Source organism: Delphinus delphis, chromosome 13 (assembly GCF_949987515.2).
Source record: "Delphinus delphis chromosome 13, mDelDel1.2, whole genome shotgun sequence".
NCBI classification, from domain to species: Eukaryota; Metazoa; Chordata; class Mammalia; order Artiodactyla; family Delphinidae; genus Delphinus; species Delphinus delphis.
The window spans coordinates 75224728-75252607 of NC_082695.1; the positions used below are offsets into that span (position 1 = coordinate 75224728).

Genomic DNA, 27880 nt, shown 5'->3' on the forward strand with positions numbered 1-27880 from the left:
GGGGTTGGCGCGCCTGGCATCGCAGCTCAACTCCTGGCGACCGCGCGGAGACTTTGAGAAAGATCCGAAGGCAGAAAAGCTGTGACACTTTTGACGGAGGGGGTAGGGGGGTGGGGGGGCGGGGGCAGCGCCGAGAGCGGGGACGAAGGGACCCAGCGGGACACGGCTGCCTGCTGGGGGAGGCAGCGATGTGAGCCGGACGTCTGCCCCGGAGGAGTCTGGACCGAACGTCCCCGGAGAGTCGCGGGCCTGCCAGGTAAAGGGGAGAGCTCGGGTGGGGCCCCGTGCGTTTGTCCCTGGGCTCCGAGCGCAGGGCTGCGCAAGGCGCCGGAGCCCGTTCCCCCGGGGAGCCACCCCGGGCGCCGCGCGCGGTCCGGCTCCGCGCCGCTCTCTGCCCGCAACTACCCGCCGCCGCGGCCACCTTGCGAGCGGGTCTGAGTTGGACTTGCTCGTACTCTGGGGGGAAGGGGATGTGAAGGAGCTTCCTGGGCTGGGGAGCCGTTCTCTGAAAGCTAGAGCGCAGTGGAGCAGCCTGAGGGCGCGGCGCGCGAGCAGCCGCAGCTGAGCGCCCGGGTGACGGGGACCGGAGACCCAGGAGCGCGGCTCTCTAGGGCTCTTGACCCAGCCTTCGCCCTCGCTTGCCCCGGGGCGGCTGCGCCTCTCTCCAGCAGCGGGTGGGAGAGGGCTGGCCGCGTCCCCGGCTCCAGGATGCGCGCCGGGGACGGGGACCAGAGACCTAGGCTCCAGGGAGGATCGGGCGCCCGCGGGTCTGGTCCCAGTCCGCACCCACGCCCGAGTTCGTCCGTGGGAGGAGAACGTGGTGGTGACTCCTCGCGTCCCCGCCACCTGCCGGACATCGCCAACTCCTCGGATTTCCTGTCTCCGGGCCCTGACACTCCCAGGGAAAGCTCTGAATTGCGCGCGAGTTGTTTGGGCTTTGCTCCTTGTAGTTGCTGTGGAGGGAGAGCCGGGGGTGAGGGGGCGGCGAGGGGTCAGATGGGGTGAAAGTTGCAGATTTGTAGAGGAAACGCTCTCGCGGAGCTGCAACGTGCCCTTAGCAACAGGGAGAGACTGTGGGCTGGACTTACGCCGAAGCAAAAGCCTCTGCCTGGCTATCCACCTCGCGGCGGGGGGTGGGGGGGTGGGGGGGTGGAAGCTGGAACCTGGAGGGCAGCCCGGAGGCAGCGCCAGAGCTGTTTTTTTTCTGCTAAGACCAGGCAGAGAGTCAAAGGGCTAGCAGCAGAGCGTTGGGGGGTTGGTCGCCTAGTAGATTCGGAGTGTGCCGCGCCATTATTATTGCCCTTATTATTACTATCATTAATGCTGTTGTTACTGGCACGAATACCAGGAAGGATTTTTTTCTTCTGATTGTTATAGGTCGCCTGGAAACTAAGTCTGCCCCTCCCCCCCCAAAATGTCCCTTGACCCCACTCTAATCTCTGATGCTCCTCTCCACCAAGGAAAATTACTCCTCAGAGCTGTGGCGGAGCCAGGGACCCAGCTAAGGAATTGGATCTACCTGAGAACAACAGAAACAAAAAGTCGCAACTTCACAATGTGCTTGCACCAACGCTAAAGATGAATGTTATATTTCTATGGGCTCACCTTCCTCAGCCTCATCTGGCTCCGGAACGGTGGAGGTATTGCCAGTCTCGAACCTATACTTGACCCAGCTTTTTCTTTTCATGTATTTATACAATTTGGAAATTCATTTTTCTCTTGTCGTGACCCTCGCAATCCCACTGGGCATGTTACCTGGCAGGGGCAGACTCCAGTTCCCAACACCCGAGGCAGCCACAAGGGCACCTGCGGTCACCTCCTCTTGGCTTGGCCCTGGTCAGAGCTGCTCCAGGGTGCAGGCTTGGCCAGCTGATGACGCAGAAAACAGGGCAAGAGTGTGGGAGAACAGTGTGTCAGAGTTAAGCCAAGTACAGGAGATGAGGTCAAGCCTCCTTGCTGGCCACATCCCTTCCTGCCAGAGAAAAGAGAGAGACAAATGAAGAGCAAATGGGAAGTAGTTTAAATTGGAACCAAGCTCTCAGAGTCTACTTTCGGCTGTTGCCATTGACTTTGGTATGACCTTTTCTTGCCAGTGCTTCTGATTTTCCCTATTTGCCAATGCACGAGCAGCCGTGCCTTTCTAATAGGACAGTTGTGGGGGTGAGATGATTTAATTGTGTATCCCAAAAATGCTTTGAGCATCCTGGGAAAGGACAGTCTATAAAATATTCAATTTTAATGTTTTGTGGAAAGTTTGCTAAACTGCAGGTTACGGAGATACATTTTTAGCATGTGTGCCATGTGGCAGTGTAAAATTAAAATAGAAAAGGAAAGTACAAACATAAAAATGACAGCATTCTTGACTTTCTTGTGCATACTTGTAGAAAAATTATCTTTCATTTGCGGAAAGTTGCCCGGGAATTTAATCAGTGTTTATACTACTGAAACGCCCCCTTCTACCTTTCTCCCCAGTAAAATTTTATGACCCAGTTCTCACAGGAAAGGCAATGGGAATGTAGTAAGTGCTGGGGGCTGAGAGGCAGGATGGAAGGGTTGTTAGGGGAACCATCACATAGGATTTGGAGACTGGAATGGGAAGAAAGATGCTATCATCCTTGCAGAGCAGGGAAATGTTCTGGAAAAAAACAGTTGAGCAGTATAGGGCAATAGACCCAGCACCGGCTGTTGTCTGCCCTCTATTTCAGGACTAGAACTTGATCAGATGTTCCAAAGAGGGCTAACCAAGGTGTTTTGCCCTCCTCCCTTTGGTAAAGGTATTGCCTTGCTCTTATCTTTTGATGGCTGTTAACTTCTCTCTCCCTGCCTGTACAGTGCAATAGTTTCCCTTGCCTTTTCAAAAAGATTCAGATGTACTCTCTTAGTCCCTTATATATTTGTAAATATTCCCCAAGGTCTGAAGCTTCTCAGAGACGTGCAGCTGTTAGCAAATTTAAGTACATAGCTGGAAGTAATCAAGAGAGCCACTGAAAAGTGGGTATGTTTTCCCCTGGTGGAGAAGTTATTGAATGCCTTTTGAGCTAGAAAATTAGCAGTTTAGAAAAGCAGGAGGGATTTCCTTGACTTCCCTCTACTCATAAACCAGCAGTTGTATTTTTCTTTCCCTCATAGTAGTGAGCACTGTTTGGTTAAGCATTTTCTACAGTTTGGGACTTAAAATGGGGTTCTGCCTGATGGTGTTCTATGGAGAGAGGAAAAATGTAAAGAGATACGGAAGGAAGAGCTGCAGTAGCTAGAACATAAATCAGCCAGAATATATGGGGGAATGATGAGAATAGGTCTTTTCAACCTTAAAAAAATGTCCACTTTGGAAGAAAAAGAAGTCTGATTATTGGCAACCAAGGCTGAAACCAAGGCAGCTGATGCCGAGAGGAGCCAAAGGGCAGTTCTTCTTAGTTTAGAAACAGCAAGACAGCCTCTGCCAAAGATTGCTGTAAACACAGAATAAAGATTTCATTGTGGGCTGGTGTGACCAGAATAATTAGACAGTTAATTGTTCATTCTGATCTGGTTGTGTTGTAATCAGTAGGACAGAGCAGCGAAAATAAGAGCAAGGGAGAAATGGAAAAGTAACACATCACTTTTATCTTCACTTGTTTTACTCTGATGGTATTTAGGAAAATCCTGATTCGTTTTATTATTTTTTTTAAGTATATTCATATCCACAGAACACTGAGAACACTGGCGATCTAAGATCCCTTGCTGCCATTTTTCCCACTCCAGGTTCTACTCTGGTTATGGACAAAATTTCTCATCTTCTAAAATCAGCATGGGAAACTACAGTGGGAATGAGTGCATTAGGTAACTCCAGTGTTAATTAATAGATTTATTACGTGCAAACCTTAGTGTCAGCTCAATCAAAATATATGCAAATAGCACTAGATTTTTGTGCTTCTCCAACACTTTTTTCATAGACATATAAAGTTTAAGAAGTAAATATTCCATTTTTGATGTTTAATTATATTCTATTGTGAAATAAATTGCGTAGTGATTAATCTTTCACATTTAATTGAAGAAACAGCCTCCTCTGTATTTTCATACTAATTTAGAGACAAAAGAAAATGTATTTTAAGTGATAAAGGCTGAGCATCTACAGTTATTACAGGCAGTAGACTGTGACTTACTGTTATTTACTAAAAGATGGCACTGTCATAAATCCCTTCTGAAATGACTTCTACAATGAAGAAATGAGCAAGGGAACAGAGAGCATTAAGTACCTGGTGTCTGGGGTGGAGGAAAGGAAGAACCATGTATTCATTAAGTTCAAACCCTCCCTGAATCCCAATATTGACATAGAATATGGAGCAAATTCTCTTTATTTGAATTTTAAAAAGGAACATTTTTAAGTGTCGACATTAAGTATAATTGTTCTGGGAATAAACGCACTATGTTACAAAGAAAGCATAATAAATTACATAAGGTCATAAAGTCTCAATAGAGAGAAATACTTAGTTTCTCCAAGATATATTCATTTTGTCTCAGTTTAAGAGGTACAAAACTGTCCTTACTAACCTTTAGTTTCTTTTATCCACCATGAATCAAAACGGATTGCAAAGGAAGAAAACTTACTGAAATGTTAAAAAAGCATAAGTGGTACAAAATTACGGAACTATCGAGTTTTCCGAAGACAAAATTCTACTTTACAAAATGCACTGTCTACAGCAATTAAAAATAGAAAATCATATTGCCACATTAAATTATGGAAACAATCCATTTTAAAGAGAAATTTAGCCTTTTCTCATTTAATTGCTATTCATGGTTTGCTAAATAGATTTTCAGAATAAACTGCCAATCTCCTGCTAACCAGGACTGTCTAGTTAAGAATATTCCTAATTACATATGGATTAACTTAATTTTAGAACCCTAAGAATATTCAAATCAAAGCATCACTCAAGTGCAGTGCAAAACAGTTATGGTCCAATTTGCCTCAAGGTATATATAATTTTTTTTTTAAGTTTAAGGAATCATAAAAGAACAAACATTTGGTGTGGGAGTACATCAATGAATAACTACAATAAAAGAGTAAGGGAAGCTATAAACTGTTAGATCTTTTAAATATATGCAAAGTAAAGTTATAGCAATACAGCTTATTTCTTCTTCCAAAGCAGTAAGGGCTGGTCATGCAAATACCATGCAAAGTTCAAATGTCAAAGACACACACAGCATTGCCTGAAATGGGAGTATTTTTGCTATTTATAAGAATGTTTGACAATCTGATCAAAAGTTTAAAATTTATTCCAACAAATGCCATGACCACGTTAAGAGTAAAGAGGTATCTTATATGGAAGAGATATTTCTTTATAGTTCCATAGTTCCTAGCTGGAATCTTACACATAGTAGATTCTCAATAAATATCTATTATTTCATTTTTATAAGGAAAATGAAATTGAATTAATGGAATTTCCAAGATAGATGAATTTATAATATGTCAAATAGTTGAATGATCTTTGTTGCTTCAAATTCTTTCTCTAAACTGGCAAGATATGCCTGTGACCAGTAGTCATAATTACTGGCAATATTCTGGTCTGGGTATGAGGGAGGTAAAAAAAGAGGAAAAACTTAAAGGCTTTCCTCTTCTCTAGTTTCACCTAACCACTGAGTATGTTTATGTATATACCTAAGTTGATAAAAATGCACAGTTATCTCTTCATAGCAAAGATGGCACTCCACCAAATGGTTATTATTTTCAAGAAGCCGTCACACAGATTCCACCTTTGAAGTACTATTAGACCTATTATGACTAAAAGGCTGCTATGGCAACTAATTAAAGGGTAATTAATAAAATAATAATTTCATTCCAAGGCAATGGCTACCTCTGGTTGTCATAGAAGTTTGTTTGACATACGGCCAAATGGTCAAGCCCAACCGTGCAACTGCAGCAGTGTTCAACCTCCCGCAGGAGGACAGAAACCTACAATGAAATTACTTCTGCCCAATATACTTACATTTATCTGCCCCTGCACCTGATTTATAACTAAAACAAGCTATGTTGACCTTCCACCAAAATGAAAAACAGGTGCCCATAAGGAACTGAAATGTCTATAGGTAAATCATCAGACTGTTTTCTTTTTCTTTTAGGTCTGACCTTAGTTGAAAGAACAAGATGGTCTTAGTGTTTTCCTAGACAACAGAACATAGTGTAGTATGTTGGCATAATTGGGAGCTAACAGTCAAGAGAAAACCAGGCTAGAATTAGCATGAAGATTCAATTACCCCTTGTTCCCAGAGGCAGTTGTTTACCAGGATTGGTGCTAAGGTTGTGGTCAAAATAGGATGGGAAGATGTGCAGTGCAGCTTGTTTGTTACCTAGCTGATATCCTTGGATGGAACCAAACTTTGGTTTCCACTTTCCACCAGTAAACTGAAACAGAGTTTATTAGATAGTAGCTGATGTAAATTGCTGGATACACATTTTAAGAGTACAGTTGAGCATAAGTATTTTAGATGTATTTATAAAAATTTGTGGTTAAAGATATTGTACACATAATATTTTTTCTGAAGGAATAACGTACATTTTAGATCATATTCATTATTACTTTCTTTCATTTTATAAAGCTAATGACTTTGAATCCCTTATCAATTCCTAATATGGGGTTAATTTTCAAATATTATAAATAATCAATGAACTTACTATAATTTGTTTTCAAAAACCAACAGAAGTAATTTCATTTAGCAATTTAATTAGAAATTGGCTAAAGGAATTTCATTTAGATGTAATTTCTAAAGGCAACCAAATAGGTGTTTTTTAATTTGAAAAATTATTAGCACTCTGATAAGAGTATCAAACAGATGGAAGTGAACACTCAATCTTCACATCTACTATCTTTTTCTATGCAAATGTTTTGAGTAGACATGTAGAATGGGCAGTATCACCTACTTCCCACTTTTTAAGTTTGGGGGAAAACCAACTGAACATTACACTCATCTCTGTGCCCACCCTTACACAGACCCAAAGGTTCCCTTATCTTCATTTTATTTGTATTTGTATGGACATATATACACTACCGAATGTAAAATAGATAGCTAGTGGGAAGCAGCCTCATAGCACAGGGAGATCAGCTAGGTGGTTTGTGACCACCTAGAGGGGTGGGATAGGGAGCATGGGAGGGAGGGAGACGCAAGAGGGAAGAGATATGGGAACATATGTATATGTGTAACTGATTCACTTTGTTATAAAGCAGAAACTAACACACCATTGTAAAGCAATTATACTCCAATAAACATGTTAAAAAAAAAAAAACAAGACAAGTTCCAGTATCTCTCTTTTTCAAATTACTTGATCCCCTGCATCAAAGGCCTCATCTGAAGTATGCATTTGCAAAGGCATCATCATCACATCATTGAAAGAAGAAGCCACACTTGAGAGCATGTGTCTTGTAACCTTTTTTTGGATATTAAATAAGACTCTAAATCTGTGCCATACTTTTTGCACAAACTGGCAAGAACTCCCAAGGATGCTCATATTATAAATAAATATTAAATAAGATTTTTGTTATTATTTGCTATCGTTAATCTCACTACAAATTGTATTTAAAGCAAATAGAATATAGCAGTCAAAGCACATCTTCATTAAAGTTATAGTTTTGAAGTGTTACAGTTGTATCTACCTTTATCCTTAGGCTATGCATTCATCTCAATAATATTGGGAACATTTATTCAGTCTAAATATATGAGGCATACTCACATTTGGAAATAAAATCCTTGAGTAGTCATTAAAAAATTAATCCATTTAGCAGTTCAACACCTCAGTGTAATACTTCAGGCAGCTAAGCACAGAGGCTATCATCTGATTCATGGGGCTGGCAAACATTTGGAGATCAAATTGCCAGTAGCATCCTCTCAGCCACGAAACCAAAAATGTCTCCAGGCATTGTCACGTGTCCCCTGGGGAGCAGAATTACCCCGATCAGGAACCACTGCCACAGAGCAAAGTTCAACCTCCATGTATTGCTTATTTTGCACACATTTTCAACTTAAGGTTAGGTCATTCATTTTCTAAATAATAATATAGGTACGTCTCATAGTTATGTTAGCCACGTTATAGATGATTTGTTTTAAAAAAAAAATGAGACAAAACTTTGGGAGAAAAATTAAGTCAACATGCATTTATTAGTATCAGTTCTGTTCCTACTAAACTTGTTTCATTTGGAGCCCAAAGAGAGCCTTTGGATCAAAAGAGTGCTGTGATTATATTTTTGTACCAACGAAGATCAGTATAATGGTTGAAAAAGCTTTAAGCCATAGTACCCAGAAATGCCAATTAACAGATTGTCCAGTAGACTCCAGGTTCCCAGAGAACAGGGATGGGAACCCTCTTGTTCATCTTAATATCCCCTGAACCCAACATTATACCTTGTACATAGTCAGTGCTCAATAAATACTTCTTTAATAAATGACTGAAATTATGGTTAACCTAGTATAGGTTTTGGACGCTCTATCGCAGGCCTCTGTTTAGACTTGACAGGTATTACATTTTCCTTTAATTAGAGGCATTGATGTGCACCTGACAGTATGCTGACCATATTTATAACTTTAGTGAAACCAGAGGAATAGATAATACGTTACATGAAGAAATATGATCAAAAAGGCTGATTGGATGGGCTGTATCTAATAAGATGAACGGTGAACAATGCCGATGAGGAAAACAAACCATGTAGAGATCGAGTGGCCTGCTCAAGGCCTATCTCAGCTAAGGAAAAGCAGAGCTGGAACTCAAACTCAGGCCTCTTGATACCCACATTTTCCAGGGATGAGTCGATCCTGTCTTTGCTTTGTCTTGGTCAGGGGCACCTGCAATGTCCTATTCTGTTCCATGCATCACGCTCTACCTGCGTCATATCTATAGAAAATAGCCACTGGCCTCTGAGGGGCTCAAAAACATGCCTTTCAGATGAATATAACTACTGTAGCACACCACCTCATCCTTTCAGGAGGAGTACACTATTTTGTTTGAAACGTTGGCAATTTCTAGAGTTGAGACATGTGGCTAATTTAAACGCAAATACCTAAAACACCTTTCAAAGACTAAAATACGTCATTTAAAAAAATTATATGCTTTTTCTATTATCCATGATGTTGCTCCCTTCAAATAGTGCAATGCTATGAGTCAACTTTAAGTAAATAAGCAAAATAGGGTTTTAGGGTTTGGTTTTTTTTTTTTAGATGTCTTTAGACGAAAGCTTGGTATTGGAATTTCAGACACTGTTCTGTAAATTAGAGAATTAGAACTCAGGTCTCCAGGCTGAAAGTACTAGTGTGAAAACGGGACCGTGAATTTCCATAAATTTGGAAATTCTAATGGTCAAGTTATTTGACCCAATTATATCATTAAAGATCAGGCTCTCTTCTGATCACGATTATCCTGTTGGATGATCTTCTGTCTTACAATTATCTTATTGGATATTTCACAAAACCAAACTGATTTTAAAACTACTTCCTCTGCCTTTATTATTTCAGTGCCAAAATGATGCTGAAAAGCTCTAAAGCATTCTGCCAGAGAGCAATGGATTCAGCCCATTTGTAACTCAGATTTACCTGAAGATAACTTCAACTTTGCAAATTAAATCTGGTGACTTCCTGTTCTTAGGAAGTACTGCTTCATGCCCACCATTCCAGACAACAATTGGCTAAAGACTTAAAACACTCTTCTGCATTTGCTTTCTAAACTTATTGCTACCCTAGTGCTTACATGACTTCAGCACTTATTGAAGTCCATAATTCTATATTTATCTTTCTTGCAAAACATCAAGGCCATTGTAGGCGGGGGTCCAAGCACTTATAGAACTTCAAGTGGCATTTTATGCAGCTCTCTTCAGGGCAGCTGTTTTGCCAAAAGGAAGGAGGCTTCACTGAGCCCTGTGGCTTGCAGTGCCAAGAAGAGGATGATCGAAGTCATCTGCTGATAATGAAATAGTCTTGTGCTGTATGTTCACAGCCCAGCAAGGCTCATGCCTAAAATAATTGCCTTGCTGAGCCTCTTACCATAACATATTCTCATCAGGGTGTCATTCTACCATGTCAAATTGTGGCTTGAAAAACATTTATATGACTTTGTGAAGTGGAATGGAGATTAGCGCACTGTTTTATTCACAAATTTCCCTGCAGGTTTGTACATTATTCCATAAAGGGAAACTCTTATAAAAAGAGTGTTCTCAATATACTTCATGGTGGGAAATATTCTAAATCAAGAACCAAGACGTCTCCTAAATGAACATGAGTCATGGGAAACATCTCTACAACTCGAAGAATTATGGAACATAGAGAGTGAAACCATGAAACCATGTCTTCAATCATATGTGAGCTACCCAGAATGTAGGATCTGATAGGTTATTCAGGGGATTTGGACAGAAAAAATTAGGAACTGACCTGGGAAGGAGACATCGACAAGCACTGAAGAATGTACCAGGCAAATGCTGCTGCCAGTACCTGACCCTGGACTTCAAGCTCCTTGAGTCAATGTGTGTCAAAAGCCAAGTGGCATCAATCTGTACCCTCATTTACAGTTCTGAGAAGCATAGACGGCCTTAAGTCATGGCACCTTTAGAAGTCACTGGCTAAGGGATCTGAATAAGTGGGCCAGGAGTAAAGGAAGTACAGAGGAGAAAAAGAGTGACTACAAAGGCATGGCCTTATAATATCATAGGGTAGAGAGGAAATGTGTCATTTTAGGAGTTTGTTTCATTATAATATGCAGCCTTCAAGTTAAAAGAGATGTTACCTTCCCTTTCCTATCCCAACCCTACTATTATTCACGTCCTACAGAAGATACCAAAGATAACTCTTGCACCTTTAAGATAAAAGGAAAACTTTCATACATTTGGTGCTGGGTAAAAGAAATATTTAAGCCAAATTAAAGACATCAAAAATAAGTAAGTGCATCAAAAAGTCACAGCCATATTGAACAATAAACAATTTATGGAAGGAGCCCAGAAAAATTGTTTTTTAAAATATTGAAAAGCATAGCTTCTGACAAGTATTCTTTATTTACGAGTGTAAGTAGAATTTTTCAAGGAACACAAAAATGCTAAAATAAAATGCAAGTTTGACACATACATTTCTCTTTGAGGCTTGGCATAAAAGGGAAATCTAGGTAGATATGAGGTTAACTGCATAGTTTAATTCAATGACCATTAGCTACCCTAATTGAGAGAACAGGAGGTCAGGATTACGCGAAATTGTAAATGATTCCAAATCATTCATAGTTGACTAAAGAAGAGTTTTTGGCCTTTGACTTGAATACAGGTAAGCCTGGGGATCTAGCAATTCAGTTTTTAAAAAGATAAGGAAATCTCAATAGGAACATTGAAGATGATTTTTTAATGCATTCTTGAAGGAATAAATAAACTCATTTTACTTAAAAAAAAAACAAATAAATAAGCCTATATGGAAAAAAAAAAGATAAGGAAATCTCCTAAGTGAAGTCTAGATGCCCAAGCTTAGAAACTTCTCTTTTTCCCCCTCCTTTCTTAGCTCAGCTCCTCCCTACTTGTCCTGGGGTGCTTGTGGGCCATACTCACCAGAGCAGAGCTGAGCTTACTTTCTGCTGAGGACGCCAGGTAACTGGATGGTTCGTTGGTTGTATTCTTGCTCTTGCTTCCTATCCCCTTAGAGCTCCCGTGATTTTATAAATGTGTGGGTTGGAGGGCAAGAAATAAGAGGAGGTGCTGAGAGGGTTAACCCAGGAAGTTGCCCCAGTGACACAACCCCAGGTCTGACAGACCCCAGACTCTTTACCGCTATCAAAAACACAAAAACAAAAAACACCATCTCTCTTAAATATTTCTCTGGTTCCAAGGCAAGTTGGAATACAAATTGTTTCAAAAGGATCCCGTGCATGCAAAGTGAATAGCTGTCAACAAAGCTATAATTAAGGAGATGAGATGCTGTCAATAAACTTGAAATAATGATCTTCCTCGGAGCAGCCACAGTATGTCTTATCTCTTCTCTACCCTCTCCTCACATGGCCTCCCTCCAGGATAATCTAGAGTTTTCTCAATAACATTAAGAAGGGGAAACATAGCTTTTTAGAGACTTTGAGAAATTCCATAGACCATGTTTCTCTTCCTTTTCAGATGGACATGTTGCTAACGTTTCCTTAAAATTCACGGTGTATTTTTTAGCCAATTATTATTATTTGTCCTCCCTCCAGTGTTCTATGCATTTAAAGAACCCAATATAGTTTCATTAGCTGATGACTATAGCAATTAAGATACCTCCTGGGTGAAGAGAGTTTTGCCTTTGCAAATTAATTCCACATGTGCTAGTTCATGTTTTCAGCAGCATCTGCCAACAACCCTTCTCTTGGCTACAATTGATTTCATATTATTTATTTCGTCCACTGGAACATTTTAGGTTTCAACAAAAGTTTTTAAATGAAAATACAGAGCTTCCAAGACAAAGAAGTCACTTTCCTTAATCTTCCTTCGGTCCCCTGTTTCTGCCACAGCCCTGCTCGTCACCCCCTCTTCTTGAAGAAACCACATTTTTTGGGACCTATGTCTGATCCTTTTTCCCAAAAGATGACTCAAAACTTATCTTCCTGAAGGAGACCACCATTAGCTATAGATTTTTCTGCCCCACCCCCAAGACTCTGTTGTTCTCCCCTACACCAAATTACATTTCTGCACCACGTGAGATGCTGTTTTTACCAGTGATGGTTCTTGTCTCAGGTGTATATTTTCTCTCCCCCATAAGAGTCATAACCTCTTCAAAGGAGAGATGCGGTATTTTCCTTTTCTACAGCACAGAGCTCCCTGCTCTGAACGGTGAGGGCTCATCAACATCAATGGCCTGGTGCTTTATGATATCCCTGCAACATTTTTTCTTTTCCATCTTGAAACATTCTGCTGTGCCAGCTCGATGCTGGGCATGTTCTAAGTCCACACTCCCCTCAGCTCATTGATCGACACAGCCACAGAAAGATGAGAACTCCAGAGGGTCATTGCCATTTCAGGAAAGGAGGAGCCACAAAGGTAGAAGGTGAGGGGCACAAGAGTACAACTAGCACTAGGAGAGAAAAAGGAAAGTTAGGAAGGGCCTTGAGAAGGAGCAGTAAAGTAGAATTGTGTGGAAAAGGGAAAGTTTTCAACTCTTAAAAAATGCATGTGAATAATTACACTTATGTTTACTCCTTGGAATATAGGTATAGCTTTGTGACATGCTGGTGAAAGAAAACTTATTTTTAAACTGCATGTGGGCTGTGCTTTAAAGGTTGAAGACTGCAAAAGTTGAAACATGTGCTCTTTAGGCTTGGCTGTAAGAAACATCGGAATTACCAGAACAACTAGCCATGGTGTCCATCTCCGAATTCCATGCACCAGGTGGCATTCTGGCAAATATGTTCTCTGTATCCTACCAGGTAAAAAATCTTCTGTTTGACCTTCACCATCTGCCTCCTACGAGCAAATCCAACCCAAATCCAAAATGAGCAGGTGGATTTAGGTCCTGGAGATTGGCACTTCCCAGGGAAAACTAGAGAAATTTATTAACCATTAGCAGTTTGAAATACTCATTTACAAGTACTTCTCTAAATACGTCTTCCCAGGATGAGATATCTGAATATGAGACATCCAGGAAATAGGCTAATTTAGAAGGAATTTGAGTTCATAATGAGTGTTTCCTACAGCTTCTGTAATGACTCCATTCTGTTTTTGACCATGTAAAGAAGTATACCCTTTTCAATGTTGTTAGCATGAACTTTTTAGAGATTCTCTCCTACACAGTACAGTAACAATAATTTTTCCGTGGATATCTACAGATTCAGCACCTACAGGTTCTGCACCGAGAATCAGAACGTGTTCATTCCAGCCGTACCTCTCCAAACCAAGACTAAAAACCAAATGCAGCAACATCCCAAATAAGACCAAAGTGCTATATAAACTCCTAAATAGCCACATGCATGTGATAAAAGAAAATATCAAAATTGGATGTTTTGATCAATCTCACACTGTAGCTTGCCACAATGTAATCTGGTTTATATCTTCACAAATGAACATGAGCTGATGATTTAAATGGATGACTAGAGAATCAGGGCAAAGGTCACATATCAGACTGCTCAGGCTGCCATAACAAAATAGCATAGGCTGGGGGGTGAAAATGGAAGTCCAAGATCAGGGTGCCAGCAGAGTTGGTGTCTAGTGAGGGCTCTCCCTTGGAGACCTCTTCTTTGTGTGTGCACGCGTGCGCATGCACATGTGTATGTGTCTAGAGACAGAAGTAGAGATAGAGAGAGAGAAGGAGAGAGGAGGGGAGAGGAGAAGAGGGGAGAGGAGGGGAGAGTTCTAGTGTCTCTTCTTATAAGGACACTAATCCTATGGGATTAGGGCTCCACCCTTATGACCTCATTTAACCTAATTACTTCCTTATTCCAAATATAGCCACACTGGGTAGTTAGGGTTTCAACATATGAATCTGAGGCGGACATATACATTCAGTCCTTAAAAGTGACATTTTAACCAATAAAGCTTATTATTGTTTTGTCACATTTAGAGTGACTCAAGCATTAAGGAATCCCTGAACGATATTTGAACCCACTGAGTTTAAATGACTTCCCCAGTGGTCACACAGTAGTTGACTAACCTGAGACTGGATTCCAGGACCACATGCCATTGTTCTTGCCAATACCATTCAGTGCCCCCTCTCCCTTCCCTGCCAAAGTGCCTCTGTACTGCTTAGGTGGCCGCTAAATTTCATGTTGTTTAGCAATGTCTATTGCTGTTAAGTCTTACAAAATATCTGAAGAATCTAGGTTTTTCTCTCCATTCTACTGCTTTATGTTCTATCCCTTGTCATTTTTGTTTAAATTTCTAGCTTAAAATTATTAGTGGTCTCCATGCCTCTATTCTCATCTTCTAGCAGGCCATTTAACTTTCTAACAAGACTGTACTCCCTTCAATAATCCCCTTGGTTCTAGAGCTGGACTCCCAGGCGTCTCAAGCTGATATGTCAAGGTAGCTATGGAGTGGACAACTGAAGCTTGTTGTGCATTGGAAAGAAAAAGGGTGCAGTGTGAAGGCCCAAGGCCATTGCTGTAAATAGTATTTAGGGTAATATCTGCTAGGTGCTATAACAAAAACACCAAATGTTAGTGATTTAACACAGTAATAGTCTATTTCTTACTCACATCACAGTTCAATTTCATGTCAGGTGGACCTTCTGAACTTTCTCTCCAAGCAGTGACTCAGAAACTCAGGCTGATTCTACCTTGTAGCTCTGCCTCACCTAGGGGGCAGAGAATTTTGCCCAAAGTTAGCAGAGAGGCAAAGACAAAGTGTGAAGGATGTTTCAGAATGTTTTCTAGTTAGTAACGAAAATGGTAATGCCACTTCCAGCTGCCTTTCTTTGGCCAGAACCCTGCCACATGACCCAAAGATAACAGGGAGACTGGGAAATGTACTCTTTCTGTGTGCCCAGGAAGAGGAAATGGGACTCATTAGCACCTGGTCAGTCTCTGATGTAGCTCACAACCCTTTCTTTACTACTAAGAAGGATTTTGGTGTTTGGGTGAACTCCCTGATTTGGTGGCATAGCGGAGGGGTAGTAATTGTCAGTAATTCCATGTTACCTATACCATGAAATGCAAATTCCTTGATGACTCTCAGAAGACACAACATAGCAATGCTGTGTAATATTAAGTGCATTGTCTCAGGAATCAGACAATCTGGGTACAGCTGATGATCCTGGTTCCAGGATCATACATCGAGAACCACTGACCACAACCCATCCCACATTCTGTGAACGGGGGTGTCCATCTCTCCATCTGATGATAAGCTCCTGCAGCATTGGTTGGAGGATTAGTCAATAGCGTTGGAGTCTGGTTGCTTTAAATCACTGTTCCTGACTCTCCCTGAACAAGTTACTTAAATTCCTGGACAAGTTAACTTCATCTTTCTAAGCAAGCTCACTCATTTGAAAACTGGGAGTAATAATGCCAATCTCAAAGGAATAATATTGAATTATCTATATAAAGTATTTGCACCTTCACTAAAACACAGGAAACACAATAAATGCTAACTGCAAATATTATCAGAAGAACATAGGGACTATGTGTAGTTTGCCTCTATACAATATCTAGCCAACAAAAATAGTATATCTTTCCATTTGTTTGTGTCATCTTTGATTTCTTTCATCAGCATCTTATAATTTTCATCTTTTGTTTCCTTAGGTAGGTTTATTCCTAGGTATTTTATTCTTTTTGATGTGATGGTAAATGGGATTGTTTCTTTACTTTCTCTTTCTGATCTTTCATTGTTAGTGTATAGAAATACAACAGATTTCTGTGTATTAATTTTGTACCCTGCACTTTTACCAAATTCATGGATGAGGTCTAGTAGTTTTCTGGTAGCATCTTTAGGATTTTCTATGTCTGGTATCATGTTATCTGCAAACAGTGACAGTTTTACTTCTTTTCCAATTTAGATTCTTTTATTTCTTTTTCTTCTCTGATTGCCATGGTTAGGACTTCCAAAATTATGTTGAATAAGAGTGGCAAGAGTGGACATCCTTGTCCTGTTCCCAATCTTAGAGGAAATTCTTTCAGTTTTTCACCATTGGGTATGATGTTACCTATACATTTGTCATATATGGCCTTTATTATGTTGAGGTATGTTCCCTCTATTCCCACTTTCTGGAGAGTTTTTATGATAAATGGGTGTTGAATTTTGTCAAAAGCTTTTTCTGCAACTATTGAGGTGATCATATGGTTTTTATTCTTCAATTTGTTGATGTGGTATATCACACTGATTGATTTGCAGATATTGAAAACTCCTTGGATTTTTATTATCCTTGGATAATCCCATTTGATCATGGTGTATGATCCTTTTAGTGTATTGTTGGATTCAGATTGCTAGTATTTTGTTGAGGATTTTTGCATCTATGTTCAGCAGTGATATGGGTCTGTAATTTTCTTTTATTGTGGTGTCTTTGTCTGGTTTTGAAGAATCAATATTGTCAGAATGACTATACTGCCCAAGGCAATCTACAGACTCAATGCAATCCCTATCAAACTACCAATGGCATTTTTCACAGAACTAGAAGAAAAAAATCTTAAAATTTGTATGGAGACACAAAAGACCCTGAATAGCCAAAGCAATCTTGAGAAAGAAAAATGGAACTGGAGGAATCAGGCTGTCTGACTTCAGACTATACTACAAGGCTACAGTCATCAAGACAGTATGGTACTGACACAAAAACAGAAATATAGATCAATGGAACAGGATAGAAAGCCCAGAAATAAACCCATGAACCTGTGGTCAATTAATCTGTGACAAAGGAGGCAAGACTACAATGGAGGAAAGACAGTCTTTTCAATAAATGGTGCTGGGAAAACTGGACAGTTACATGTAAAAAAAAAATGAGATTAGAACATTCTTTAACACCATACACAAAAATAAACTCAAAATGGACTAAAAACCTAAATGTAAGACCAGATATTGTAAAACTCTTGGAGGAAAACATAGGCAGGACACTCTTTGACATAAATCGCAGCAATATCTTTTCCAAGCTGTCTCCTAGAGTAATGGAAATAAAAACAAAAATAAATGAATGGGACCTAATTAAACCCAAAATCTTTTTCACAGAAAAGGAAACCACAAGCAAAACAAACAGACAACCCACAGAATGGGAGAAAATATTTGCAAACAATGCAACCGACAAGGGATTAGTCTCCAAAATTTACGAACAGCTCATGTGACTCAACATCAAAAAAACAAACAAACAATGCAATCAAAAAATGGGCAGAAGACCTAAACAGACATTTCTTCAAAGAAGACATACAGATGGCCAAGAGGCACATGAAAAGATGCTCAACATCTCTAAGTATTAGAGAAATGCAATTCAAAACTGCAATGAGATATCACCTCACACCATTCAGAATGGCCATCATCAAAAAATCTACAAATGCTGGAGAGGGTGTGGAGAGAAGGGAACCCTTCTACTCTGTTGGTGGGAATGTAAATTGGTACAGCCACTATGGAGAACAGTATGGAAGTTCCTTAAGCAACTAAAAATAGAGCTACCATATGATCTGGCAATCCCACTCCTAGGCATATATCTGGAGAAAAACATGGTTCAAAAAGATACATGCACCCCAGTCTTCATTGCAGCACTATTTACAATAGCCAAGACATGGAAGTAACCTAAATGTCCATCAACAGATGAATGGATAAAAAAGATGTGGTACATATACACAATGGAATATTACTCAGCCATTAAAAAGAATGAAATAACGCCGTTTGCAGCAACGTGGATGGACATGGAGATTATCATAGTAAATGAAATAAGTCAGATAGAAAGACAGATATCATATGATACCGCTTATATGAGGAATCTTTAAAAAAGATACAAATGAACTTATTTACAAAACAGAAACAGACTCACAGACTTAGAGAAGGAACTTATGGTTACTAGGGGGAAGGGTGCGGGGGAGGGATAGATTGGGATTTTGGGATTGACATGTACACACTGCTATATTTAAAACAGATTACCCATAGCACAGGGAGCTCTGCTCAATTTTCTGTAATAACCTAAATGGGAAAAGAATTTGAAAAAGAATAGATACATGTATATGTATAACTGAATCACTTTGCTGTACACCTGAAACTAACACAATGTTGTTAATCAACTATGCTCCAATATAATATAAAAATTGCTTTAGAAAACTGCAAAATTAAATTTTTAAAAAATGATTTTTTAGGTTGTATGGGGTAGTTTAAAAAGCAGCAGTTTTGGAATGCCTAAATCTACGTACAAGCTGTGGACTTTGGCCAAGTAACTTGACATATCTTTCTTTAAAATATATTCCTATTATCTATGTCACAAGATTGAGGTCATGACTACCTACGTCATGAGATAACACATAGAAGCTTCTTAGCATAGTTCCTGTAACGCAGTTGGTGCTCAATGCAGTTACCAAGTTCCGCTCAAAATGATTCTACAATGGAAAGTAATGTTTCAAACTATGTGAGTGAGAAAAAGCAATCTTAGAAAGACATATTTTGGGAGAATTAAATGATTATCATTTCAATCAGATGCTTATACGGGTGATTTTTTTATCTTTGACCTTCAATCCCATCTGAGAACAGCTTCTCAATACTTTTATTCAAATGATAATCACTGTGTAAAAACTCAACATCTCTTCATTCGGGAACTTACAGTACCCATCTTAATAAACCACAATGAACTGAAGACCTGAAGAATAACTGGATAAACAGGCCTCTCTCTCCAGCTGTCAACTCTGTTTGTGATAGCAACTGGTATTTCATTGTAAAAGATGCTAATTTCAATTTGAGCTGTGGCAGTGTTGAGAGAAGCATAAAAGGAATTCTTGATTATCTATATCAGTAACTGTGGTCCCTGGGGATACACCTGGAAACTTCAGATCACATATGGCGAGAGTGCTGTGATAAAATATGCATCAGTGGAGCTTCACGATTTATGATAATAAAGAAATGGATAGTTTTGTCCTCTGTGATAACTATTTGTGTCTGGTATTTCTCTCTTTTTACTATTTCTGGAGGCTTTATAAATGACACTTGTTGTACTAATTATTACATCATTCCGTACCTGGACCACCATTTCATTTCTGTAACTGCCCTGTCAAATTCCTGGGGGCTTATCGTAATACTGTTTCAATAATAATGATTTTCCCAATCTAAATTTAAGAAATAGTAATTACCTTAGCTGCTGGACTGCATTAGCTGCCTCTCAGTTAAACAAACACTAATTATTATTTCAACTTAAATATCACTGTTTATTAGCATTAGCCAGACTACAGAGGAGAAGAGGGAGGTAGAAGTTCTCAGAGATGCATAGCATCATGGGGGAAAATGGGTGTAGGGGTGAAATCAGGGTAACCACTATCTTTTCTTGGGAATAAAGAATAAAAATGCTTTATTTTAAAATTATGTTCTTCCTATTTTGGGGGCCAGGGGGTGTTGCAATGTCCTTTCCTATCTTTTTTTTTTTTTTTTTTTTTTTTGCGGTACGCGGGCCTCTCACTGTTGTGGCCTCTTCCGTTGCCGAGCACAGGCTCCGGATGCGCAGGCTCAGCAGCCATGGCTCACGGGCCCAGCCGCTCCGTGGCATGTGGGATCTTCCCAGACCGGGGCACGAACCCGTGTCCCCTGCATCAGCAGGCGGACTCTCAACCACTGCGCCACCAGGGAAGCCCCTCCTTTCCTATCTTAAATAGTGATAATACCACATGCTTAGGTTGGGAAGAGTGTTTAATATCCTTACTTGGCAAAATTAAAACTTTGCAACTCTAACTCCTCCCTTTATTGGTTTTGACCAGCCCTTGAAATCTCAAAATCTGGAAGCCAAATGGACTCTTCCCTATAACATCCCAGCACAGAGTCTTCGGTGGCCAAGGGCTTACTCACCATTTTACAAGTTATCTGTTCCATTCATAGAAGTGCTCATTATTTACTCATTTTATTGATCCAAAATCTACCTTCATATTCCACAACCCTATCTCAGTCCTCCCATGCTACACAGAATAATTCTCACCCCTTTTGCTATAACAGCTCTTCAAATACATAAAGAGAGCAGCATGGTCTCCCAGTTGGCCTCCACTGAAGTAACCCTCATCTGCTGCCCATGGTTTTTACTCCATGGCTTTCTCACTTCCAGTCACCTCCACGATGTGTGCCTCTACAAAAGAAGGGTCTGATACATCAATTTAGAAACTTAGAAACATTCAATTGTCTAGAGAACAAAGCCCAACGTGTTTAGAGCAGCATTAGCATCTCCACCATCTGCTTCCAAACAAGCTTTCTCTCCCACAGTGTTCTCTATTGTACAACACACACCAGTACAAATCCTCTCTCCATTCCCATACTCTTTCTGACCCTGGGCCTTTTCTCATCGAAATGCTCATCTCTGTCTCTTTGACTACTTTTCAAAGCTCACCTCTTCCACAAAACCTTTTCAAATCCATAGGTTGGTATTCACTTCTCCATCCCCTGGGTTCCCTTAAAATGGACATTGTATTGCAATACCATCACTAATGATTTTTTTACTTGTGTTCCTATTGGTTTCAGTAGGACATTACAAGATTTATAATTGTACAGACAACCTTACTTGCTTTTGAATACCCTATAGTGTCTACCACAGTGCTTTGCACATGGTTTAATGTTCATTAAAACTGTGTTCAGTTGAATTAAATGGTCCCTCAAACGCACATAAACTATCAAAAACCCTTTAGCCACTAGTCTCCAGTTTTCCAACCACAACCCCCATTAGATCTCTCTTGATCCTGACCTATTCTGTCCAATACAGGAGCCACCAGACATGTGGCTATTCAATTTTAAACTCGCATCAATGAAAGTTAAATGAAATTAAACTTCAATTCCTCAGTCTTATTCAATTCCTCAGGCACATTCCAGAGCTCAGTAGCCACATGTGCCTCGTAACTACCATACTGGACAGCACAGATTTGGAACATTTCCATCACTGCAGACAGTTCTGTTGGAGAGTGCAGGTCTAGACACCATTCCTTGCTGTGTGATTAGCCACATCACACTGTTGGCAAACAGCATGCGAGCCTCTGGCTAATTAGAATCCCCAGATCTTTTTTTAATGAACAGCTTTTAAGTTAAGGTCCCTTCATATTGTACTTAGATGATTACTTTTAGGGATCTAAAGGCAACCCCCTTCCCCTCATTAAACTCTAATACAGTTTATATCTTCTGTTTTATCCCATCCATCTAGCTTATCGAGATATTCAGTTTTTAACTCTGGCATCTTTTGAGATATCCTATCCTAGGTTTGAGTCACCTGCACATCTTTAAGTACTCCTGATTTAAGTGTTGTCTATAAATTGAGTGACTATATAATTTGTCAACCAAACCAGGACACTTTTCAGAGTGAAATGGAATGCTATAAAAATTATGCTGAGGCACAAGTATTAACTGGGACTATCCAAGGCTCCCCAGGATGGATAGAAGTTTGTCCATAAAAGATCATATCCAGAACTATTGCCCCATCACTAGAGAACGTCCCCCAGATTGACTGCACTATTTTCAAAAATCCGGTAATATGCTGACTAAATTTTATATAATTTCAGACCATATTACTCCATTTAATTCACGAGGCTATCATGAGAAGCAACAAATATCTTACTTAAGTTCAAAGCATCTTACTGTTTTCAGCACTCAATAAATAGACCAATACAGCAGTTTTTTATTTCAGAAAAAGAAAACACAATACAAATGGAAATAAAATTTATGTATACATTATATAAATATGAGCAGAATAAATGAGTTTACAAAATTTGGATATAGTATCTTTCTTATTGTTATATAAGGACTCCTTATTGTTATATATGGACTTTCTTATTGTTATATAAGGATGTTCACAAAAGTCTTCCTTGTACATGAAAAGCTCACAATGACTTGTATCTCCATTTTAAGATTCCAACAAAGGAAAGAATACATGTAGCAATTTTACTTGGGAAAGTTATCCAACATATATCACTTTATTTGTGAAAGTGTCAATTTGTAGGAAACCTACAGCTCCTAGTGGTCTTGAATTATCACTTGCCATTCATCTATGGCAACTGGACCAACAAAATCCCTGTAAAACTCTAAAACACAGAACATGAGCCCTTACTTTTTAAAAAAGGAAAGACAAAATCAAGTGCAGATGCTTAAAAAATGAAGATGATGTTGTAGCACTGCCAAGCCCACATAAAAATAAAATAAAACAAAGATTTATGTGGAAGTCTGTTTTCATGGATTTTCATCTTCAGAAATATGAATAAATTTGGGCAAAAATCAGACCAAAAGTCCTATAAATTAATGTAGCTAAAAATTAGATAAAGATCATAGCATAAGACTGAAAGAAAGAGATGAAAGAATAATGTTAGACTGAAACCAGGAGAGAGGGACCAAGTCTTGGCTCCACCTCTACCTAGCCCTGGAACCTTGGTCAAGTCCTTCCTGATCTCTGCACTTGTTTCTTCATTCATCCAGGGAGCAATCTTTGTCCCCAGGGATGACTTGGGTGGGAGTAAGGAGTGACATGACCCCTCAAAGACTACACAGACAGACTGGAACCCAAGAGTTCTCCAGCTTTAAAATTCTGTAATCCTAGATATAAGTTTAGAAGGAAATACTTAAGCTTCTTCTATTCATTGAAAATATAATTATCAATTATGATTGAAATAAACTTTTTGGAATTGTCATTTATTTCTTGAATCTCTACAATATGTAGCAAGCGTATACCACCCACCTTCTACTTTTAAGACATTTTAAAGACACTCTACAGTATTATCCTACTCATGTCCTCTGCTTATTTTTTCATGTTTTTCTCATGTAGATTATTTTTTCCTTAATCTTGAAATCAGATATTTGTAATTAGGTATTTATAAGTTAAATAATATTTCAATAAAATCTTTCTTCTATTGACCTATCATAACAATACTAAGACGAGGCATATATTATCTCTTAAGAAAATACTTATTTTCCTCTGCAGCCTAGATATACATGAAAAAAACAACTTTCTAATCCATAATTTGTGGGATTAATATATGTTATCATTTTATTTGGGGCCTTAATTCCCAAGCTCATAGCAATTCACAGGCAGTTAAGAAACCCAATTCGATCAATTTTCAAAGTTCCTTATTTTTCATTAGGATGATCCTTAAGGCAGGTGGCCTTCAATTAGTTTGGCTGAAAGCTCTGGCTAATGTTTTAATGATCCCTAACAAGGGAAACAAAAAAAGAGAAAAAAAATAAGGAGATTTACAATGGTGAGGATAAGCTAGATCAGGCAGGGAGACAGAGTACATAACCACTAATTAACTCTCGTCATTTAAACGTCTGCAAGCCAAAAGGAGATATCCAAGTATCCCTGAACTGCTCACAAGTCCTTGAAGCATATGCTACAAAGAGTAGCCTCTAATCCTATATTCCCAGACACGTAGGAACCTGTCAAACAGCCTAGCTAATAATACTATTACAACATCTAATTTTTGAAGGTGTAACTATACCAAAATACTTATCGTAAAACAAATGGAAGGGACAACATCATCTCTTACTACAGCCTTCTAATTGTTCCCTCTGTTTCCATCTTGCCTCACTGCTGTCTAATTTATACACAGCAGATAGAATACTGTCCAAGAATAAACTAGATTATATCACTTTTTTGCTTAAAAACGTCTAAAGGCTTCCTGTTGCAATGAGAATAAAATGCAAAAGTATCTTCTGTGGCAAATAAACCCTACATGATCTGGCCCTGACCACTTACACTTTTAGCTACATGAATTAAAAACCCAACTATAATGGCCTAAACACTGTAACACTTTGACAAGCAAGTGATGTAAGCACTTTACCCTTAACCAAGTAAGAGGTTTTTGGGGTTTTTTTTCTCACATAACAAAAAGTCTAGAGGTTGGCAGTGCAGGCCTGGTACAGCTGCTCAACAAAGTCATTAAGGAACCAAATTCTGACTTCCTGCTCTGCCATCCTTTGCATGTGGGCTTTTGTCCTCATAGTTACAAAATGGCTGCTCTATCTCCAGGCACTGCGTCTATATGCCAGGCAAGAAGGAAGAGAAACCTCAAAGAATGAAAGTACTGCATGCCAGCTGAGTCTGTCACTTTTAATGAGGAAAACAATCATATTCCCAGAATACCCACCCAGTAATCATCATCTTGTTTAGGACAATTTCACAAGGCTACTGCAATACAAGAAAATCAAGTGTTGTGGGATTTTTGTTACTTCATTTCCTAATCCCTTCACTCCATTCTCCATGCTCCAGCCATCCTAGCCTCTCTGTCTCTAAAATACCTCTTCCTCATTCCTATCTCTTGATTTTAACACTTGTGGTTCCCTTTGCCTGACTGTTCTCCAAATGACTGCACGGGTCATACCTTCACATCATTCAGACCTCTACACTGAAGTCAACTCCTTCAGGAAGCTTTATCTGATCCCTCTAGCAAACATAGCTTTAACCCCATCTCCGGTTGCTCTCTTTCTCTTTATTTTCTTTTGTTTTTGTTGTTGGTATTACTTTATTTTCTTCATAGTATTTTTGTTATTTGAAATATTTTATTGTTTTTGTTTTTGTGCTTATTATCTACCCACACTAGAACATAATCTCATAATTGTGAGGTTTTCCGTCTTTTGCCTGCTACATCCAGTGCCTTGGACGTTGCCTAGCACAGGGGAGATGCTGAGTTAATATAGTTTGATTCTGGCTTAACAAATGGATCAGTGGTTTTCCTGACCTATCCTGAATTTTCAACCCTTCTCTTCACTGCATTCTTAGATACTCATCTTTGACTCTAAAATGAGTCACAGCATAATGCTGCTTGATTCTATCTGAATTTTTAAATTACATTTCATGTTTTCTTAAATTACTATATTGTTTAGTTGGCTTTTGTAAGCATGATTTTCTTGGTCATAAAATGTATTTGAGAAAATTCTTTCCGATTGTTTTGTATACGCAATGGAACTTTGATTCTCCCATCATTTATAAGCCTTCATTTACAAGCCTCTACTTTTAATTATTCTAAATATTTGTGCCATGAACAATTCTTTCACATTTTCTGAGTGACTCTGTATTCTAGGGACTATTGGTCCTGCACCCTCTTCTGTCTTAAAGTCCAAGAGAATACACTACATAATTCTTCACAAACATCTCTAGATCCCTTATGAAGTAAACAGTTAAAACATTAAATTTCCACATCCTGCTGTCAAACAAATCTCTAAACCCTGGAATACAAATATTTTTGACTGTCTGATTTTTGTCCCTGACTCAAACTTGGTAGATATAATAAATGACTTTAATGTGAATTTTCTATTCTATCTCTTTTTTGCATTCCCCCATAATGCATTTTGCAGAGCATTACAGAAGGACTCAATTTTCCTTATCCCAAAGATTTAACACTTATTATGCGCAAAGCTTCTAAAGATTTTTTTTGGTGTAGATTTTTCCTTTATATTCACTTGTCCCACTGCAGGGACAAAAAGCTAGGAGAGCAGGGAAAAAAAAAGAAGAAGAAAAAATTGCACCAAGCTTAGAAATCTTTTTCCCTTTTCCTCATAGGCATAAATGAGAACCTTTCATAACCAATCTTCTAAGAACTCATGTTTCTTTTCACTCTAACTTCACTGAATAAGGGTGGGGAGCATGGATTATCTGGGTAAAGTAGAAATAAAAATAGTGCTAAACTGAGATAGGTCCTTCTTGAGAAACCTGAGACGTACATTTGTTTTTTTTTAATCGTCCAGTTGTCCTAACCCTGGGGTTTCTTTCTAAAGAGACAAGAACATTTGGATATACTGAGAAGAATTAAACACGTGTGAAGACAAAGGCTGTTCCTTACAGGTGAACCAAAATTGATCTTTCTGGCCATGGGTTCTAGTCACTGGTAATCAGGCATCATCCGTCATTCCAGCTATTTCTCTGGCAGCGCCAACTCCATGGTTAAGCGCTGGGCTGCCCTGCTGATGCCCTGAATTTAGCATCGGGCCCTGGCTCCATCGCTATGCACAGAGTGACAACAGACACAGGCAGCTGTCCCTTGAGCAAGGTAAACTCTGCCAGAGATAATAGAATAATGGTTAACAACATCCCAAAGAAAGGAGTGCCTGTCAAATTTTAGAGGGTGCAAGAATCACTAAAGAGTTTGTTGAAAATGCAATCATTTTTTTCTTTTCGCTCTACTCTCACTGAATAAGGGTGGTAGCATGGAAGTAGAAGTGAAAATGGCGCTAAACTAAGATTGGATATTCAGTAGGTGGGATGTGGAACCTGGGCATGCACATTTAACAAGCACCCCAGGTAGTTTTGATGTAGATGATCTGTAACCAACACTTTGAGAAAAGGTGCCCCAAACTATTTAAATGGGGAAAAGGGAGGGACATGGCTCATGCACTGAAAATTAAGCCTGTTCTCCAAATCTGATGATAATAGATGGGCGTATGAATAAATGAATGAATGAAATGTTTTATTCACTAACATTTATGAAGAGAATACAAAATGAAAGAAACAATGCTTGCCGTAGAAGTTCTTAGTCTCTTGAACGATGCACAAGCAGCCTCCACCCCCAGTGGCAAGCATGTAATAGAGGAATGCAGAGCAGGGGCCATGGAGAGTAGGGCTGAGATTTACGGAGCAGCTAGCCTGTGCCAAGCATTTTGGAGACAGGTGTCCTACAAGGTCTGCTTGGTGGCACTGAGTCAGGCCTCACAAGAGAGAGAACATCTGAAGAATGAGTAAGAATTTATCTGGTGCGTAAGGTGGGAACATTCCAGGGAGAAGGAGCAAAGAGTACCAATGCGCAGCCAGGCCAAAAAATCCAACACGCTTCCAACTCTGCCTGCCCCAGGGCTGGGTGCAGGCAGAGAAATGGTGGGAGACCGTTTCCTTAAGCTGTCATCAAAACCATGAATGTTTTTCTACATCCAAAACTCTCCCTTGCCATGTCAGTTTCAACTTGCAGAAATCACACCATATTTGCCACACTCATGTTAGCAACGGAGAAGCTACCACGATTTGTGTCTCAGAATTTTCAAGCAAGTGTGCATGATAAATCTCAGTCTGGGTCCGTGGCACTAGATCATTAAGGTCTAAGGACAATTCATATGATTGTCGTTCAGACTATTTCTCAGAATGTCTCTAACAAGCCCTGTATAGTGACTACAAGTGTTTCCGTTAGTTTGCGAAAGCAAATTCCACTCATTTTTTCCCACTGCTTTGTGGTTATTACCCTTCTCCTTGGCTGGAAGCACGGTGGTAACAGAAGCCTATAGAAGAAGCTAAGGAGAAGGGGGTAAATACCTGTGCTTAAGGACATCCCCCAACCATATTTAACAGATTCCAGCGTTGTCAGTGCTGTACACTTGGGATTTTAAAA

At 39.5% G+C, this 27880-nt stretch overlaps 1 long non-coding RNA gene across 1 annotated transcript in view; it reads left to right on the plus strand.

Moving 5' to 3' along the window:
• The first annotated feature begins 202 nt into the window (after positions 1-202).
• The window catches only part of LOC132436653 (uncharacterized), a 32957-nt gene continuing 5279 nt past the window's right edge, over positions 203-27880 (plus strand). The window contains exon 1 of the long non-coding RNA XR_009521827.1: positions 203-256. This is a non-coding gene — a long non-coding RNA (uncharacterized lncRNA). The remainder of the gene's footprint in view (positions 257-27880) is intronic.